Source organism: Dermacentor albipictus, unplaced genomic scaffold, assembly GCF_038994185.2.
Source record: "Dermacentor albipictus isolate Rhodes 1998 colony unplaced genomic scaffold, USDA_Dalb.pri_finalv2 scaffold_13, whole genome shotgun sequence".
NCBI lineage: Eukaryota > Metazoa > Arthropoda > Arachnida > Ixodida > Ixodidae > Dermacentor > Dermacentor albipictus.
The window spans coordinates 13,798,754-13,817,683 of NW_027225567.1; the positions used below are offsets into that span (position 1 = coordinate 13,798,754).

The 18,930-nt window shown below is 46.9% G+C and overlaps 1 long non-coding RNA gene across 1 annotated transcript in view; it reads left to right on the forward strand.

The window, feature by feature from the left end:
• LOC139051625 (uncharacterized) overlaps positions 1-18,930 on the forward strand; it is a 42,267-nt gene that overhangs the window by 3,382 nt on the left and 19,955 nt on the right. The window contains exons 3-4 of the long non-coding RNA XR_011509454.1: positions 11,079-11,722; positions 12,402-12,722. This is a non-coding gene — a long non-coding RNA (uncharacterized lncRNA). The remainder of the gene's footprint in view (positions 1-11,078; positions 11,723-12,401; positions 12,723-18,930) is intronic.

Below are 18,930 nucleotides of genomic sequence, written 5' to 3' on the forward strand. Positions count from 1 at the left end.
CCTTAACTATTAATTGAGAAAACCGCAGTCTAGTATTACACGCTTTTTCGACTTCTTTCGTGTGAGGACACATCTAAACGTGCGCTTTAGCTTCTACCTTTGATTCCTTCCAAGCACTTGGGTCTACAAGATAACATTGACACATTGTTCGATTCATTCAAGCGCATCGTAAAACAATGCGTTGAGAATTTTGTTCCCCTTAAGACTAAATAGAGAAATCCTAAAATTCAATGGATGAATCGCAGCATACTGCAAACGCCTCGTCGTGTTAGTCGTCTGCGCCGACTGAAAAAGGCACGTAATCCTGACAGTATCAGTCGCCTTAACACTGCTAAGGATGAAGTGCGCATCAAAATTGAAATTGCTTAAAACTCTATTTTCAAGTTGAATTACCAGAATTATTACACTCTAACCCACGGAAATTCTGGACTTCTATTCCACCAGCTAAAACGGCTGCAGTTTCCTTTATGTTAGATGGCATGGCTATATCAGACCCCTCTGAAATAGGTAATGCTTTTAATATATACGTCAAATGAGTGTTCACGTATGAGGACAACTCTCTCCCACTGTTCACAAGTACTTATCCTGTGCTGTCTATCGGCTATGTTGTTATCAGTGAAAACGGCATCGTAAACTTCATTCTCAATTTGACACAGTTAAGTCCACTGGTCCTGACAATAGTCCGAACAGCTTTCTGGTACGATACTCTCTCTGGTGTTCACGTTACATGGCGGTCATCTTTCACAAATCCCTTACTTCAGGCGTCATCCCCCACTCATGGAAGCAAGCCAATGTCCCGCCTCTGCAAATATATGGTGAAAAGTTTTTCTATTTATAGATCTATATCGCTTGCCTCGATTTTAAAAAAGCTACTGGAGCATCTCATACACAAGCACACAACAGAATACCTTGAATCGAATAACCTTCTCCTTAACATACAACATGGATTTTGTCGTCGTTTTAGCAAAACAACACAACTCGTGCAATTTTCGCATGACATTACTAGCAATCTTGATATTGGAAATCAAATTGATGCGTTACTTGTAAACTTTTTCAAAGCTTTCGACATAGTTATACACAACAAAGATACTAAGTACTTTTAACGTAAGATTAAATAATCCTCGACTGGTCGACTGGATAACTAGCTTTTTTAACGGTCGCTCTCAATTCGTTTCATTTATTAATTCCAATTCATCTTCAACTGTATATGTAAACTCAGGTGTTGCGAAGGCTCTGTTCTGGGCCCCTTCTTATTTTTTATTGACCTAAATGACCCTCCCAGAAATGTTAAGTCAAAAATCCGTCTTTATGCTGACGACTGTGTCCTAGTATATACCAGGTAATTTCCTCTCCTGATGATCACACCTTACTTCAGGATTCCTTCAATAGATCTTCCAACTGGTGTACCCATTGGCAGATGTGCATTAACTTTCAAGATACCGTAGTGGTGTCATTTTCGAACAGCCACTTTCCTTCACAGCATGCGTACGCTTTTAACAACACAATAGTTGTCTGGGTACGTTTGTACACATACCTCGGAATTATCTCCACACACAACATGCAGTGATCACAGCGCGTTGATCACACGTTACATCTGTAGCAGTAAGATAATTAGGTTACTTAAGACGAACATTATCTAAATCGCCAAAATACACTAAATTAATAATAAATAAAACACTCAGTGGCCCTGTATTAGAGTACGCTTCATGCGTCTGGAACGCATATAAAGAGTGCGACATTAACAAAGTTGAATCGGTACAAACAAAGGCTGTTCGATTCATTTGTGATCGCTAGGATTGTGGTTTATAGCCCTCGTCCACAATGAATTCTTTGAATTTTCCTCTTCCACGCAGAAGGCAGCATGTCGATTCCACAAAGCCATTAAATTCAATCATTCACTCGTCTTGTCGACTACCCGCTCATGAATACATTGTAGTGGCTAGAAAGGGGCAGTGTGACGGGCGGCGTATCAGCGCCGTGCGAGTGAGAAGCGCGATGACCGATGAAATTTCCAGGCGCTGCTAGGGGCGCTGAAACGCGCGGGTGTGCTAAAGCACACCAGCGCGCAATCTTTCATTTGGAAGATTGGTGGAAGAATAGTAGGAAAACGAAAAAAACGGATACGTACAAAAGCAAAGTTTCCAATAGTGGGTTAGAAAGTTTGGTTGTGGGAGTTCACAGTGGTTTTTTTTTTAAAACCTAGGTAGGACATTCAGACAGTATAAGAGCAAAAGCTTGGTGGCGCAACCCACCGCCCCGTTGCAAAGGGAACGCTCATAACATCCATCCATCCATCCATGCGTGAAAGCAGAAGCCAGCCACCATAACCAGGGGGGGGGGGGGGGGACACTCCCGGTTTCGGTGGCACAGGAAATTGGCGCCATCTCTCTAATGCAGCAGCAGCAGCAGCAGCAGCAGCCTGGTTACGCCCACTGCAGGGCAAAGGCCTCTCCCATAATTCTCCAACAACCCTGGTCATGTACTAATTGTGGCCATGCCGACCCTGCAAACTTCTTAATCTCATCCGCCCACCTAACTTTTTGCCGCCCCCTGCTACGCTTCCCTTCCCTTGGGATCCAGTCCGTAACCCTTAATGACCATCGGTTATCTTCCCTCCTCATTACATGTCCTGCCCATGCCCATTTCTTTTTCTTGATTTCAACTAAGATGTCATTAACTCGGGTTTGTTCCCTCACCCAATCTGCTCTTTTCTTATCCCTTAACGTTACACCTATCATTCTTCTTTCCATAGCTCGTCGCGTCGTCCTCAATTTGAGTAGAACCCTTTTCGTAAGCCTCCAGGTTTCTGCCCCGTAGGTGAGTACTGGTAAGACACAGCTATTATATACTTTTCTCTTGAGGGATAATGGCAACCTGCTGTTCATGATCTGAGAGTGCCTGCCAAACGCACCCCAGCCCATTCTTATTCTTCTGATTATTTCCGTCTCATGATCCGAAACCGCCGTCACTACCTGCCCTAAGTAGATGTACTCCCTTACGACTTCCAGTGCCTCGCTGCCTATTGTAAATTGCTGCTCTCTTCCGAGACTGTTAAACATTACTTTAGTTTTCTGCAGATTAATTTTTAGACCCACTCTTCTGCTTTGCCTCTCCAGGTCAGTGAGCATGCATTGCAATTGGTCCCCTGAGTTACTAAGCAAGGCGATATCATCAGCGAATCGCAAGTTACTAAGGTATTCTCCATTAACTTTTATCCCCAGTTCTTCCCAATCCAGGTCTCTGAATACCTCCTGTAAACACGCTGTGAATAGCATTGGAGAGATCGTATCTCCCTGCCTGACGCCTTTCTTTATTGGGATTTTGTTGCTTGCTTTATGGAGGACCACGGTGGCTGTGGAGGCGCTATAGATATCTTTCAGTATTTTTACATACGGCTCATCTACACCCTCATTCCGTAATGCCTCCATGACTGCTGAGGTTTCGACAGAATCAAACGCTTTCTCGTAATCAATGAAACATATATATAAGGGTTGGTTATATTCCGCACATTTCTCTATCACCTGATTGTTAGTGTGAATATGATCTATTGTTGAGTAGCCTTTACGGAATCCTGCCTGGTCCTTTGCTTGACAGAAGTCTATGGTGTTCCTGATTCTATTTGCGATTACCTTAGTAAATAGTTTGTAGGCAACGGACAGTAAGCTGATCGGTCTATAATTTTTCAAGTCTTTGGCGTCCCCTTTCTTATGGATTAGAATTATGTTAGCGTTCTTCCAAGATTCCGGTACGCTCGAGGTCATGGGGCATTGCGTATACAGGGTGGCCAGTTTCTCTAGAACAATCTGTCCACCATCCTTCAACAAATCAGCTGTTACCTGATCCTCCCCAGCTGCCTTCCCCCTTTGCATATCTCCCAAGGCTTTCTTTACTTCTTCCGGCGTTACCTTTAGGATTTCGAATTCCTCTAGACTATTTTCTCTTCCATTATCGTCGTGGGTGCGACTGGTACTGTATAAATCTCTATAGAACTCCTCAGCCACTTGAACTATCTCATCCATATTAGTAATGATGTTGCCGGCTTTGTCTCTTAACGCATACATCTGATTCTTGCCAATTCCTAGTTTCTTCTTCACTGTTTTTAGGCTTCCTCCGTTCCTGAGAGCATGTTCAATTCTATCCATATTATACTTCCTTATGTCAGCTGTCTTACGCTTGTTGATTAACTTCGAAAGTTCTTCCAGTTCTATTCTAGCTGTAGGGTTAGAGGCTTTCATACATTGGCGTTTCTTGATCAGATCTTTCGTCTCCTGCGATAGTTTGCTGGTATCCTGCCTAACGGAGTTACCACCGACTTCCATTGCACACTCCTTAATGATGCCCACAAGGTTGCCGTTCATTTCTTCAACACTAAGGTCCTCTTCCTGAGTTAAAGCCGAATACCTGTTCTGTAGCTTGATCTGGAATTCCTCTATTAACGCGATAGCGTTAAGGAGCTCGTGTCGCAGAAAAGCCGGTGTCGTCGGCGTCGGTGTCGGCGTCGGGTGTCGGCGTCGGTGTCGGCGTTTTGCGGCGTTGACCGTGAGCGATAAATCACGGCAGGCACTCCATAAATAAAAAGCAACTTCCAAGATGGGCTGGGTGGGAATCGAACCGGGGTCTCCGGAGTGTGAGACGGAGACGCTACCACTCAGCCACGATTTCGATGCTTCCAAAAGGTACAAACGCTCCTCTAGTGAATGCGGTGTTGCCTTCGAAACGAGCCGTGAAAGTTATACTGTGGTGTATATCGGTAATTATGAACATGTAACTTACAGAAGTCGCAATTACACGAGTAGCGAAGTGCGTTTCGCTGCATTTCTTCTGCGCTTTCCGCACACGGAGAGCCATCTTGCGGCAAACACAGAAGACCGCCTCCTCTCCATGTACGGCGCTGCCCCGACAGATGGCGCGCCACGCGCGCATTGGAGCTGTCGCGGCTCGGACTCTCTCCCCTGACAACGCTTCGCCTTGCTCCCTCTGTAGAATCAAGCGTCCTTCCTTTCTTTAGATCCCTATCTCTCTATCTCTCTGCCCATGCCGATCACGGCGTTTGGCTGGCGTGCATCATTTCCCCCTCCGGGATACCGAGTTCTTTGGTTCGCTCCGCTTGCTCAGGCGTACGTTTCGTTGCTGCGCCGAGAGCCGCGTTGCTCGACCATATGGCTCGACGCTCACCGCGTCTGATGCGGGGCGCCTCGTAAGTGATGGCTGCCCTGTAGCCCATTGTCTTACACCCATTGGCGGGTCGACGGGAACGCTATCGCGTCCCACTCTTGAAGGCGAAGCTTAAGCGTCCTCCAATTTTTTTCCCTCTTACCGCTAACTCATTAATCGGCTTCCTTTGTACAAGTTTCTTCCGTTCCCTCCTCAGGTCTAGGCTAATTCGAGTTCTTACCATCCTGTGGTCACTGCAGCGCACCTTGCCGAGCACGTCTACATCTTGTATGATGCCGGGGTTAGCGCAGAGTATGAAATCTATTTGATTTCTAGTCTCGCCGTTCGGGCTCCTCCACGTCCACTTTCGGCTATCCCGCTTGCGGAAGAAGGTATTCATTATCCTCATATTATTCTGTTCCGCAAACTCTACTAATGACTCTCCCCTGCTATTCCTAGTGCCTATGCCATATTCCCCCATTGCCTTGTCTCCAGCCTGCTTCTTACCTACCTTGGCATTAAAGTCGCCCATTAGTATGGTGTATTTAGTTTTCACTCTACCCATCGCCGATGCCACGTCTCCATAGAAGCTTTCGACTGCCTGGTCATCATGACTGGATGTAGGGGCGTAGACCTGTACAATCTTCATTTTGTACCTCTTATTAAGTTTCACAACAAGACCTGCCACCCTCTCGTTAATGCTATAGAATTCCTGTATATTACCAGCTATATCCTTATTAATCAGGAATCCGACTCCTAGTTCTCTTCTCTCCGCTAAGCCCCGGTAGCACAGGACGTGCCCGCTTTTTAGCACTGTATATGCTTCTTTTGGCCTTCTAACTTCACTCAGCCCTATTATATCCCATTTATTGCCCCCTAATTCCTCCAATAGCACTGCTAGACTCGCCTCACTAGATAACGTTCTTGCGTTAGACGTTGCCAGGTTCATATTCCAATGGCGGCCTGTCCGGCCTCTCTAATGGGCGAACGCAAAAATCCGTTTCCCTTGCATGGCCTCGTAGAGAGTCGCGCGCACCCGCGCCGATCCAGGTGGCCATGCCCTTCCCCCTGCCCAACTCCTCTTCCCACGCCCTCTCTCGTAACCCCCTCGCAACTCCCTCACCGACTGACTACGGGCCTGCGCCGCCGTGCCGTCCCCGCCGGCCCGGCGGCTGCTTACGTAACGCTTTATTTTCATCTACTGTCATCGAGATGCGTGCGCTGCTGTGCGTTGACCGACGTGGCTAGTTTCGTCAGTTCTGTGGTCCTCGGTAGCTGTGTGCTTGTGCTCCGCGATGTTTCACCCGTTTCACGACTCGTACCGCTCGTGCATCGTGCAGTGGTGCACAAGTACCCCAAAAACAAGTCCTGCAAGGTTGTTCCGGGTGTCTAAAGACAATAGGTGAGCGCTCAGACCCAAGGACATCAGAAGGCGCATGTACAAGAACACAGCCCTGTCCATTTGTGTGCTCCATGAGGCTCCGGACGTCGTTGCGCCTTGATTGTGCTACATTTGCCTCTTCCCGGTAGAGAAAGCTGACAAATAGATGTTCCTCCTCACTGTCACCTGGTCTGTGACTTGTGTTTTTCTGTGCCAAGTCTCATTCTGCAACTTCAGTAACTTGTCCAGCTTTCCATACCGCCCTCAGTGCTTTTTCTGTGTATCACGTTCTACGAACCTACTAACAGCTGAAATATTACTGTTAGTGTTTGTGTACTATCTCAGTAACCCCCGATGGGAAAACCGCGCGAACAACCTTCATGGGTAGGCATGATACGCTTTTTTTTCTTCTGGAAAGCATGAGCATTGCAAGTGTCCTACATGCAGATTTTTGCAGTTCGTGTTTATTATACAAAGGAGAGCCCAGTAGGTACGACTTAGTGCCTTAAGTGACGTAATTTTATTGCTAAGCATTGCATTCGGGTAGAAAGAAAAGTCGTGTTGGCTTGTTTTACCTGGTCTTTGATTGAGGAATAAGCCTTTCTGCGAATGTTTTCTATGTGCTGCGGCAAAAGCCGACTACCTTCTGTTCCCCTTGCCACCGTTACTCAAGCTGTGGCCAAGTGTAAAATAATGGGATAACGTGTGTTTTAGTTTCTAGTACAATGTTATTTTCTTCTGCCATGTTTTTTTTTTCAATTTGTTCAGCAGTAATGAACATGTCACGCATTTCATATACTTTCGTGCAGATTTATAAGTAAACTTTCTTTTGGTATGGCTCTCAATCAAACAATGTTAGCATTTTATTCTATCTTTCAGGTATTTTGAGTGTCACTGTTTTTGCCATTACCAGTGACTTTTCCCTTTTTATAGTTGTCATGACTATGTCATACACGTCGTCCAATTTTGTGCAATATCTTAGTGCACATATCAGGAGCTCGTCTACATTTAGGTCTTGAGGACTTTATGTGAATATCTTGTTGTTTTATGTGTGTACATGAAACGGCCTTCGCGTTTTCTTGCGCTTTCTTTTGTTATTTCACCATCTGTGAACTTTTGTCTTTAGTACTCTTGTATATGTCATGCACCTTTCACTTTAGCTGATTTTTTGAGCGTCTATCACACCACGTAGTAAGAAAAATCTGTTTTCGGAAATGAAGTCAATAAAGCGAGCGAGGTCTGCTGGACAAGCGTAGGCGTGTAGACCATGTAGACCGCGCTTGTTTGCACGTCGGTCGTGATCACTGGAAAGCATCGCACACGTGGCACTGTGAATAACTTGAGGTGCGTAGTGCCTGATATTGAGCTGTTCGTGTGTTATGTGTTAGACAAGGCGTCGTGCTCTCGTGGCGTCGAAAGCGCGAACATGTTTTGTACACGGTTGCAGAAGCGGATACAGAACGTGCACAGCCAAGGCCTCCCTTTTTAGACCGCCTAAAGACGCAGCGCTTGTGAATTGTGGCCGCGACTCGCAACACGTCAAACGGGCTGGCAACGAGTTGACAACGGAGTGTGTCCTCTGCGAACGACACTTGGAATAGAAGTACGCCGAAAGAACCTTTCGGCATGTGGCGAGTGGGGAAGTAGTCAGCAGAGACGCAGCTGAATGCAATCCAGACCGCGTGTTCACGCAACAATTTGACAGGGGAGGCCTATTATGTCCTCGAGATGAGTTAGCCACGCTCGTTCTGGAGCATGCATTCGCATTACTTTTTTTCAATAGAGAGGCTTTATGCATTCAGCGTGCATGATTCAGCTCACTACAAAAACGATCCAGTTTATGGTGCTAACTGCGCTGCACTTATTCACATTGAACAAGGACAAGGCTCTTCAAAGAGGGCGCAAGGAACATTTGAAGTCAAGGAGAGTGAAGTAGAGCCTACTGCTAAGCTCGGTCTGAAGTGTGCGTGCGGATTACTGTACTACGTAGTAAAGTGTTTCCTCTCGTCTTGTGGACTGGGGCCCGCAAAAGTAGTGATGGAAAATATTTAGTGAATGTTGAGGTTCGCCAAAGTGGCGAAATATGTACCGAATTTTTTTGCAAAGTTCAAGCTTTTTTAAACGGTATGTTGCTGGCGCATGCGGACGCGAATGGTGAACTGAAGGACGCAGTGATGCTAATCACTGGTTTATTGTACGCAATCCCGGCGTTGACTATGTCTGCGTGTGCGATTTTCTCTGCGCCCATATTGGCTACATTTACGGCCGATCGCCGGATGACACAAGTTGAAAGCCTGTGTTTCGGGTTGTTTGCGTTCACGGTCCACGTTCGCTTGCGCTAACACCTGTTAGGATGGGCCCGCTGCACGTGTTCCAATCTAACCGGGACGGAGCGCACTTCAGAGAACTGCGGATAACCGGCAGCCACGTGGCGCGGGGTCAGCTCAGGGGAGTTCTCGAAGGGAGGTAATTGGCGGAACCTCCCCATGAGCTTTTCGAGACACCAGACAATGCGCTACCCGGCCGCGCCACCCGGGACGGCTAAGAGTTCTACCAAGCCCCTCTGACGTCTGCTCCGGATCATTACACCTGTGTGTGTGTGCGGCACGTGTATGTGAGCCCTCATCCACCTCCAAGTCGAGAGCCCTAATCCTCCTCCAAAATGGTGGGTCATCTTCAATGACGTCGAACTGTGACGTCAAGCAGAGTGCTTATAACCAGCGATTGTCGGCTGCTAGAGCGTGCTCGTTGTCGTGCTAGAAATGTACTCGTGAGCTAAGTGCTCGTTGCGTGCTTGAAATGTACTCGTGAGCTGTGTGCTCGTAAGCTGTTTGCTGTATGTTAGTCTTCCGGGCTCCATTTGGGAGTCACGCTAGACTGTCGATGTATGTCTTGTCTAAGGTGTAAATAATGTAAATAAATCCTGTTCGCCTAGTCCTGTCGCCCCAAGGTCGTCCTTAGAACTACGACCGCTCCAATCCCAATACACCATGCAACCGTTTTAGTAAAGACCGACTCATCGAGAGTGGCCCTGGAATGTCGTCGTCCTCCTGTTTTAAATCGCAAGGCTGGACATAAAATAGGCTGCTGCTGCTGCTACTGATGATGATGATGATGATGACTTCGTGCTTAGGCGACTGGGAGCGAGGGCGGGCTCCAGGGCGTACCTCTACAGGAAACCTGATCACCAAGGCACGAATACGAAGCAGCAGCGCGGTTCCCGTCCCTCTGACTGCGGCGTCGCAGCAGTCACCGGCTGCAGTGTGAGCGTGATTACTCGTGCGCGTAACGGCGCAGCCGCATGCAAGGAAGGAGCAAACCTAAATGAGCACCCGCCATTTTGCAGCCATCTGTGAATGTCGAGCAAGACCTAAACGGAAGAACTGGCAACACTTAGTGCGGACTGAGACGCGAGTCTCTAGGACGGAAGCATGTTGCGAACAGCATGCGTGGCCCGTGACGAGCTTTGAACTAAACTTTCTTGCGTGAAATCAACCACAGCCTCCTCATTTCACTTCTTACTTGTGACGGCGCAAGGCAGGCGAGGTTCTTACCTAACGGCGCTCGACCTACAGCCCATCCAGTCGAAATCGATTCGTAAGTTAACTTGAATGACGTATCGAATTTCCATTTCTGCCTCCGGCTTGCTGGGGTTGGGACAAGCACGACCCTAATCCACTTTTCTAGCCAAGGTACAAGATTTCATTTGCTAGTTATCGGATAGGCCCGTTGCGAAATTGTCGTGGAAACCTTGTGGCTGAGGAAATTCAACCGTGAAAGTGCATTTTGAGCCACAGTTCTCTAAATACCGGGCGTCGTTTCAACAGCCGTATAGCTTCAAGACGTCAGCGGCTACTTCGAAGACGGCACATTCTAAGAGACACTGCTTGACTCTAGTAAGACAATCGAGACGTTGTTGTTATCGAGCCCAACATCGTGTTCATTTCAAGGAGTTTGCTTTTTGAACGGAACAAATCGAACTAATTGCATTAGGTTTTCATCACAATCTACGTCAACGCCTGGCCGCAGTGTTCTTTAAAATGACAGGACGCAAAACGATAGTAAGCAATTAGCAGCGCTGTTCATTTCATAACACGGAAAGAATTTCATTATCTAAGCGCGACTACGGTGCTGCGGCTAGGGTGTGGTGAGTAACTTATTTAAATTATGCCGCAATATTTGTACCCGCAGTTGTTTCCAAAAAAAAAGAAAACTAAGGATATACATAGTTAAGCACACAGTATAAGATTACGTGCATGGCTCACTAAAACTTTAAATTGAAGATGGCAATTTTGTCACCGCTCACTATCTCAAGGAGGAATTCCATAACCGTAATTTTTGCGGTCAGTATCTACCGTCTCTCCGACAGGAAAAGGCCGGTGGTCACAACGAGGACGACCTTCTCGCATTCAAAATGGCGTTTTTATTACTTCAAATAAACAAAAGTGCACTCGTAATAAATGCAAAAAGAAGAAGAAATCAAGAAAAGCGTGGGGCAAATGTACGTATAAAAAACTGAGCTGTCTGTGCTCGGACCACGCAGGCGCCACCGCCTCATGCCGTCGACTCCCATTGCGCCGTGTACCGCACAACGGCAGGAAAGCGCCACCGCGGGACCAGCGACGCCGGTTACGAGCCAATGCTGCCGGCGTAGCCGATGGCAGCGACAGCTCGCAGTACTGCTGTCGCAGTGGGCGCAGGGAGAACGGCCTTCGAGACAGCGCTGGTGTTGACGCGCTTGTCGAGGATGCGCACGGGGACAGCACGAGGCGCGAAGTGGCCGCACTTCTCCGTGGACCGTCCATGGCGTTGACCTCGGTGCAGCGCCTGCAGCAGCCGCCGGCTTGCCCGATGTCGCAGATGGGTTGCTGCAGAGCCTGGACCGCCAAGATGGAGAGGGCGGGCGGCGGCTTGTACCAGTGGTCGGGAATTTGGAGCGGCCACGGGTGCCTCGGGGTGATCTCGCCGCCATGAAACGTTGCCGTGCCCAGACACGACACGAAGGCAGGTGGCCCCACCGGTCGCGTCGCGCATCACGCTCCTCCGTTCTCGAACTGTGCTCGCCGTCCTGCGCTGACGTGTTTCGGGACGGGATCACTGGCGGGCACGCGACAGAACGTTGGCGCGTCCTCTTCGTCTTCTGTGTCGTCTCTTCTGTTCTTGCAAGACTGTGGCTGACGCTTCACGGTAAGAGAAGGAAACAGAAACAATTGCATTTTAAGAACATAATGATAGTTGAGTCTTTTCGATTGTTAATGTGAAACATTCTTTGCCTCATTCCCGGCAGTTTGCGGTAGGTGGATTCCTGTCTCGCCTGCCTTTGAGAAAATAAATTAATGCGTGACCGATGTGGGAACCGAAGCTCATGAGGTCGAGCACTGCAGCTTGATGCTCTAACAACCCGGCAACGATAATTTTGTTTTTTTTTGCCGTTATTGACAAGACAAAACTGCAGTTCTGGAAAACACGCATGCTGGTCATACAAACTGATGTCATTGTATGCTGAGTACGTGAAAGGTTCATAGAAAATGTGTCCCAGTAGGGACACTTATAAATGGTGCTGCCTGAAGCACCCAATTGGAAAACAGTGCTTGATGAATTTGTTCTAATAAAAATTAAGTAAACAAAATCAGTTTACTACATTTAACCGTAGCGCGAGGGCCAAGTCCGTGTAAAGTATTGTAATCAGTCGCGCCCAATGATTTCATGTCGTAAGGCACGAAATCATTGGACTATCAAATGCTGGAACTAATGAATCTCTGTCCAGAGACAGTGTACATACGTTGCAGTCTCAATACCTCATTCCCACGGGCAGAACGGCAGCGACGCTGGAATGTTGCTAAATCACTGCCTGTTCTCCACCCAGGTTTTTGGATGCTTCCGTGGATGTTTGTCCGGCGACGGTGCCTTATGTTCCGTGCTTCCTTTTCAACGACACGTGGATGCGGTCCATGGTGTGCCTATGGACAGCCCGGTCGCTCCAGTTGGTGGTAGCCGTGGCGTGTGCCTTGTGTCTTTCCCGACGGCCTCCCGCGTGCTTCGATTCCGACTGACGTCATCGTCGTTCTACCAATCGCCGATAACCTGTGGTGACTCACGTCTACACCGGATGCTATAAAGGCCTTCGCAGTGGCACAACAGCAGTGAAACCGGAATGTTACTAAATGGCTGCCTGTTTTTCACGCAGGTATGTTATATTCAAAATGACTATAGCTTCCATTCCGATTGCTGCGTTTTGTTATCGCTGTTCGGCCTGAGCAGTCTCGCTGCTTGCTGCTTTCGTATTTTGCACTGTCACGTCAACCTTCTCTTAAGTGGGGACCTTGAACTTAACCCTGGACTAAGAGGGTTCCCTTACGCAACTACATCAAAAGCAAGTGAGGCTAATCAAACTACTACAAGTAGCAGTGAGTTCTCAACTAGTTTCTCTTTAGAGACGGGTAATCTTCTCGCGCAATTGTTGGCTGGTCACGAATTATGATTGACATTACCGACATCAAGGAGTATTTAATTCGTGCTTCGAAGCCCTTGAAACACTTGTAGCTTCGCTCTAATCATCTACAGCAGCTGTTGATTCGTGGTGCAATGTATGACAAGCTTGACTCCAAAATTGTCTCAGTTAGGAAATCGGTCACTAAACTCACCTCAAAATCCGTATATTTAGAAAATTTTTCACGACGGAACAATATTCATTTGCGTGGTTTGCCCTAAACAATAAGAGATGAAAATACTGTTTCTTTACTGCATACTGTAACACAGGTGTTAAGAAAGCATTATAAGACAAGGTGTCCGGATATTGAGTGCTGTCATCGTGCAGGCGGGTCAAACAAAGGGTGATCAGGTCCCGTCCTAATGAAAATGTTTGACTTTAAGGAAAAATAGTTCCAGCTAAGAAAAATGTTACCAACGGGAAAGTGTCTGGTTTCCACATCACCAAGGAGTAGCACCGGACGTGCGAGCCGTACTTAAGAAATTGTGGGATGCAACTGCAAGCTTTCGTGATAATGGATCCAGAGTTAAACTACGGTACGATCGTGCCTACATCAATGACGCGCGCCACACATAGGACACTCTTACAAACAGTTTAAAGCGCGCTTCTGGTCGTGTTACCAAAACAACCTTTGTTCCTAATGGGGAGCAACTTCTCTTTGACTACCCGCCAAGCACTAGTATTCTGTGTATTTTGTATTTCAATGCAAGAAGTACTGTTAACACGTTCGTGGCTTTATGCTATGGCTACGTCATACTCTACCCATGTAGTGGCCATAAAAGAAAACTGGCTGCATAATGGCGTGTTTGACTCTGAATTTAGCCCACCCGGCCATGTACAGCAATACGGAATGTGGTGGTCGTGCGTTGCTTATTCGCTCATACCTGAAATGTTTTATGCTCCCTGACCCACGTAACGTTGATGTTGCTTGGTGCAAGCTCTATTAAAAAAAATTGTCTATAATAGTTGGTGTACGCTATCGTACGCCAGGTTCCTCTCCAGAAGATTTACAGAGGCTTAGCATGTTCATGCAGGAACACAACTTCGGAACCCAGGTCGTTGTTTTCATGGGGGATTTATAGGATCGGATATTGACTGGCGAACCCTGAGTTGAACTGGTCGAGACCCTTCCCTTTGTAGGAAACTTCTTTTTCTTTCATTATCCCTTGGTATTACTCAAATCGTAGAAGCTCGAACCCGCCATAACTCCCTTCTGCACCTGATTTCTCAGTTCTCAGTTCGTCCAAACTGGTTATCACTGCCATCTAATTAATGGCATTTCTGACCACAAAGCTGTGCATGTTTCCCTTAACTATTAATTGAGAAAACCGCAGTCTAGTATTACACGCTTTTTCGACTTCTTTCGTGTGAGGACACATCTAAACGTGCTCTTTAGCTTTTACCTTTGATTCCTTCCAAGCACTTGGTCTACAAGATAACATTGACACATTGTTCGATTCATTCAAGAGCATCGTAAAACAATGCGTTGAGAATTTTGTTCCCCTTAAGACTAAATAGAGAAATCCTAAAATTCAATGGATGAATCGCAGCATACTGCAAACGCCTCGTCGTGTTAGTCGTCTGCGCCGACTGAAAAAGGCACGTAATCCTGACAGTATCAGTCGCCTTAACACTGCTAAGGAAGAAGTGCGCATCAAAATTGAAATTGCTTAAAACTCTATTTTCAAAATGAATTACCAGAATTATTACACTCTAACCCACGGAAATTCTGGACTTCTATTCCACCACCTAAAACGGCTGCAGTTTCCTTTATGTTAGATGGCACGGCTATATCAGACCCCTCTGAAATAGGTAATGCTTTTAATATATACGTCAAATGAGTGTTCACGCATGAGGACAACTCTCTCCTACTGTTCACACGTACTTATCCTGTGCTGTCTATCGGCTATGTTGTTATCAGTGAAAACGGCATCGTAAACTTCATTCTCAATTTGACACAGTTAAGTCCACTGGCCCTGACAATAGTCCGAACAGCTTTCTGGTACGATACTCTCTCTGGTGTTCACGTTACATGGCGGTCATCTTTCACAAATCCCTTACTTCAGGCGTCATACCCCACTCATGGAAGCAAGCCAATGTCCCGCCTCTGCAAATATATGGTGAAAAGTTTTTCTATTTATAGATCTATATCGCTTACCTCGATTTTCGAAAAGCTACTGGAGCATGTCATACACAAGCACACAACAGAATACCTTGAATCGAATAACCTTCTCCTTAACATACAACATGGATTTTGTCGTCGTTTTAGCAAAACAACACAACTCTTGCAATTTTCGCATGACATTACTAGCAATCTTGATATTGGAAATCAAATTGATGCGTTACTTGTAAACTTTTTCAAAGCTTTCGACATAGTTATACACAACAAAGATACTAAGTACTTTTAACGTAAGATTAAATAATCCTCGACTGGTCGACTGGATAACTAGCTTTCTTAACGGTCGCTCTCAATTCGTTTCATTTATTTCCAATTCATCTTCAACTGTATATGTAAAATCAGGTGTTGCGAAGGCTCTGTTCTGGGCCCCTTCTTATTTTTTATTGACCTAAATGACCCTCCCAGAAATATTAAGTCAAAAGTCCGTCTTTATGCCGAAGACTGCGTTCTAGTACATACCAGGTAATTTCCTCTCCTAATGATCACACCTTACTTCAGGATTCCTTCAATAGATCTTGCAACTGGTGTACGCATTGGCAGATGTGCATTAACTTTCAAGATACCGTAGTGGTGTCATTTTCGAACAGCCACTTTCCTTCACAGCATGCGTACACTTTTAACAACGCAATAGTTGTCTGGGTACGTGTGTACACATACCTTGGGATTATCTCCACACACAACATCCAGTGGTCACAGCATGTTGATCACATTGCATCTATAACACTAAGATAATTAGGGGACTTAAGACGAACATTATCTAAATCGCCAAAATACACTAAATTAATAATAAATAAAACACTCAATGGCCCTGTATTAGATTACGCTTCATGCGTCTGGAACCCATATAAAGTGTGCGACATTAACAAGGTTAAATCGGTACAAACAACGGCTGTTCGATTCATTTGTGATCGCTACGATTGTGGTTTATAGCCCTCGTCCACAATGAATTCTTTAAATTTTCCTCTTCCACGCAGAAGGCAGCATGTCGATTCCACAAAGCCATTAAATTCAATCATTCACTCGTCTTGTCGACTACCCGCTCATGAATACATTGTAGTGGCTAGAAAGGGGCAGTGTGACGGGCGGCGTATCAGCGCCGTGCGAGTGAGAAGCGCGATGACCGATGAAATTTCCAGGCGCTGCTAGGGGCGCTGAAACGCGCGGGTGTGCTGAAGCACACCAGCACGCAATCGTTAATTTGGAAGATTGGTGGAAGAATAGTAGGAAAACAAAAAAAAAACAGAGACGTACAAAAGCAAAGTTTCCAATAGTGGGATAGAAAACTTCGTTGTGGGGCGAGGAAGAAGACGAAGTGCTTCTCTTGCGGAACACATCTCGCCCGTCTCTGTGCTTTTCTGGACTTCTTACTGCACCTTCTTACCGCCCCCTCCATCGCGGTGATGGATGTACAACACCCCGAGGATCCTCCCGGTTCCCGTTCACCGGCGGACATCGGTTCGAGGAAGCGAGGAAATACTGAATGAATTTGATGTGGAACTAGAACGACTTCGAGCAATCCGACGACGTGCTGAACGAAGATACCGACGTACGAAAACAATGGACGATCTACGGACCGCCAGGCGCACGCAAAAGTAGATACAGCGCCGGTTAGACAAGCTCGAATCGCAACGTTGGGCTGCCTTCTGTGAGTCGCTACATCCACGCAAGCCTTTATCGCTACTGTGGAGAATGGTGCGAGGACTGCGGACACTTCCCGTACAGCGATTCCCATTCAAGGCGCTTGCCCTCTTTCAAAATAGATCGGAGATTGACGTGGCAGAGGATTTCTGCGCCAGATTATCCGGCCAACTCACAGCTACCAACATTCCATCGCCTTCGAGCAGCTGTCTGCCACCACGTGATCACCGGTTGGATCTATCATTCTCGATCCACGAACTTAAGGCAGCATTAGCTTTGTGTAACCGCACATCAGCGCCAGGACCTGACGGAACTTCCTACCGAGCTCTGTGTCACCTGGGGGAGCGAGCAAGTGGAGTTTTTCTTGAGGTGTACAATGAATCTTGGAGAAATGGCACGCTACCAACAACCTGGAAGACAAGTCGCCTTGTTCCACTGCTGAAGCCTGGCAAGTCGCCGTTGGAGCTCTCATCATATCGCCCGATCGCTTTGGCGAGCTGTGTGGGTAAAGTAATGGAGAGGATGGTCCTAGGACGCCTGGAGTGGTACTTGGAGTACCACAACACCTACCCAGATGCCATGGCGGGCTTCCGACGCGGTCGATCATCGATCGATAACGTCGTCGACCTGGTGACCTACATTCAACATGAGAAATGCCGTAAGCGTCTCTGCGCATCTTTATTCCTCGTCGTTAAAGGGGTGTATGACAACGTTACGCATGAAGCCATCCTCTCTACTCTCGCAGAGGTAGGAGTGGGTTGTCGGATGTTTCAATTGATACGGAGCTATCTATCCATGTGATCCTTCTTTGTAAGTACCGAGGAAGGCCATACTTCTATACATTATAGCTACCGTGGCGTCCCCCAGGGCGGTGTACTTAGCCCTGTGTTATTTAATCTAACACTAATTGCTCTCCTTGAACACGTGCCAACCACAGTCAGGCTATCAATGTACGCGTATAACATCTGCATATGGACGTCTGCAGTCACACGCCTACAGTTGCGAGCGAGAATTCAGAGAGCCACCACACAAACTGCTATCTACCTCCGTAATCGAGGCCTGGAAATTTCCTCAGAGAAATGCGCACTAGTTCCATTTACGCGCAAACCCATGGCAAACTACAGTGTAATGATAAATGGCCAAATAATACGACGGGTCCGATCGTAGAAGTTTCTAAGTGTCATAATCGACAGGGACTTGTCATGGAGCCCACACATATCATACGTGAAAAAACGGTTGACAGGCATCTGCCACCTATTTAAGTTTTTCGCTGGCAAGACCTGGGGAATGTCGCCAAGTGCCATGTTACAACTGTACAGGGTGCTTTTTTCTAGGATTTCTGCGATACAGCTTGCCAGCAATAAACAACACAGGCAAAACGAATCGACGCACAATACAAAGTCTTCAGGGTCAAGTGCTCCGGATCTGTCTAGGCCTGCCTCAGAGTGCTTCAACAGTGGCTACGATAGCAATCGCTGGAGACCACCTTGTCAAGACCCACATTGAAATGGAAGTACTCAGGACCCATATAAGGCATCTAGCCAGGACTCCTCGTCACTATTTAGCCTCTCTACCAGTGGACAGGCCACACACATCTTTCAGCCAAACGATAACTGCATATGATGAATCATTGCCAGCTTGTTTCACTCCGGCTGCGAGACCTTCGATCCCTCCATGGTGCCTCGCTCAGCCAAAAATCAACCTCGCAATACCTGGCATCTCGAAAAAAGCTGATCTGTCATCACCAGCCCTTAGACAGCTCACGCTACTATGTTTGTACGAGAACTACCGTGACTCTACGCATATTTACACTGATGGATCTGTCCTTCCAAACAGCTCCGCGGCGGCAATCGTCATACCAGCGAAAGCTACAACAAATTTAAGACGACCCACGCGACAACATCGACGGCAGCAGAGCTCGCAGCGCTCTTTACTGCCCTTCATCACATTGGTGATGAACCGCCACACAAGTGGACAATATTCTGCGATTCGAAGGCGGCACTGCAGTCTCTACTGTCACATTTACGACGCGGACCGCACGAACAACTACTATTCCATATTACAGAGACGTTGCACCATATAAGTGAT